The following is a 2,102-nucleotide window of genomic DNA, read 5'->3' as shown; positions in this document are numbered from 1 at the left end:
TTCAATTTTTTTAGTTTTTTTTTCTATAAAATATCAATATATTTTTATCTGTTGGGCCAAAAAGTGTAAAAATGTAAAACAAGGCCTTCTGATATATGCTACAATATCAGTGGAAAAATATTAAAAATACATAGGTACACATTTTTTTTATAAGCATTTAAAAAGATCGAATTTTGACAAAATTTATCAAATTTGAATTTGAATAATTATTTTGTAGTTAAAAATATGTAAAATGTTTAATTTTTATAACTAAGATTTGAAAATTTAAAAAAAAATTCCACGTAAGTAATTAATTTTGTTACCAAAAAATCTAAAAAATACATTTACACAGTTTATTTTTATAGTAATTTTAAGTTCAAATTTGGACGAAATTACATATTAAAAACTTAGAATAACTATATTAGTTATTTTGTTGTGATCGTGTAATATTATTCTTGGGTATACTTGAAACTTCTAAAGTATACTATTATATATCTATGATAGTATCACGGTTTGTTGTTGATGTATAACGCGTTATAAGTACCTAATGGATATTGTGATCAGTGGCGTATTTAGGAATTTCAGGATAGGGGCAACACATTTTTGCCGCCCCCTCCTCAACAGTAAATGTATTTACTAATATACTGTATATAATATATATAATAAATAGTGATGATCAAAACAAGACCAAGACATTCAAAATCTTGGTCTTGGTCTTGCAGACTCAGTCAAGGTCTTGGTCTTGGTCTTGCGAAAGACTCTTGCAAGGCTCTTGCTATTTTCACAGAATATATAAAAAAAACTAAATACATGTTATAGCTGTGTGTAGGTTTTTTGCTATGATCTCTAAGATGAAACTTAGTCCAATATATTACATAGTATATTCATAAATCAAACATTAACATAAAACAAGTCAAACAATTTAATTTTTATTACACTCGTTTAAAACTTGCTATAGTTACTGTATAAGACACTAGTTTAAGAACACAATGTACAGTACAGAAAAATCACACAAGCTACGAATAAAAATAAAAACGCACTTCCTATTAAAATGATACCTACCGTAGTCCGTAATGACTTTCAGCAATTATTAGTACCTATAATCGATTCAAAGTAAAGGTGTGTTATGGACATACATTATTCAGTATTCTATTAGCAAGACAACTTTCGACGTTTTTATCGATTTTGGGAAAATAAAATAATTTTTCAGTAATTGTTAATTAGTATGAAACAACTGTTATTTTGTAATATTAATTCTCATTATATTTTTAATCTTTTTTTTCAATAATTTGCCATTTCCTCAAATAGGTTCTGATAAAATTTCATAACAATACAAATAAATTCTTATTATTTTCGTTATAAATTATTAGTTAATGGACTTTAGATAGGTACATTAATGTGTTTTCGGGGAAAAAAAAAATTGCAAGACTGCAAGAGCCTTGCAGTGATGGTCTTGTTTTGGTCTTGGTCTTGCTCTTGCTAGACCAGTACCATCTTGGTCTTGGTCTTGCAGCAAGAGTCTTGCGAGACCACAAGACCAAGACCAATTTTGATCATCACTAAAATATATACTAATTTAAAATTGTAATGTTACATTCAACAAGGAAGGTATAATTAGACATTTAAACAACATTATTGTACCAGTTAAGAGTGAAAAAATATTATAAATAAAATAGTAAATCTTTCAAAATACCTACATGTGTGACGAAAAATGAATAATTTGTTAAATAAAAATAAAAATTTGCCGCCCCTCTAAATCTTTAAAAATTTGCCGCTCTGGGCAATGGGACCCATAGCCCCTACTTAAATACGCCCCTGCCCAAACTGTAGTAATTCCCGGAAAAACAAAATTAAATTGTTCCGTTTTCCAAGAGAAAAAAGCAGAAAGGACATATGGGTTCAGAATTGTAGCTATGCGAAGTAATTATGTCTAAAATATAAATATTGTGTGTTTATAATAATGTACCAACCAATACATTATCATAAATGTTAAAAATATTTAATATAATCAAAGTAGTTAATATTATGAGTTAGTTAGTAGTTAATTATATTTTGTAATTTATTCCTGATATATTTAGTTTATAGTATAGTATTGTTAATTGTATTTAGTTAAATACCTACCC

General features: G+C 27.1%; 1 protein-coding gene across 3 annotated transcripts in view; it reads left to right on the top strand.

Moving 5' to 3' along the window:
• The window catches only part of LOC100159506 (cytochrome P450 4C1), a 28,465-nt gene that overhangs the window by 25,656 nt on the left and 707 nt on the right, over nucleotides 1-2,102 (top strand). The gene's annotated exons all lie outside the window — the stretch shown is intronic.

This window comes from Acyrthosiphon pisum, chromosome A2, assembly GCF_005508785.2.
Source record: "Acyrthosiphon pisum isolate AL4f chromosome A2, pea_aphid_22Mar2018_4r6ur, whole genome shotgun sequence".
NCBI classification, from domain to species: domain Eukaryota; kingdom Metazoa; phylum Arthropoda; class Insecta; order Hemiptera; family Aphididae; genus Acyrthosiphon; species Acyrthosiphon pisum.
Note: the sequence above shows the minus strand (reverse complement) of the source record. Positions and strands in the feature narration are given on the sequence as shown.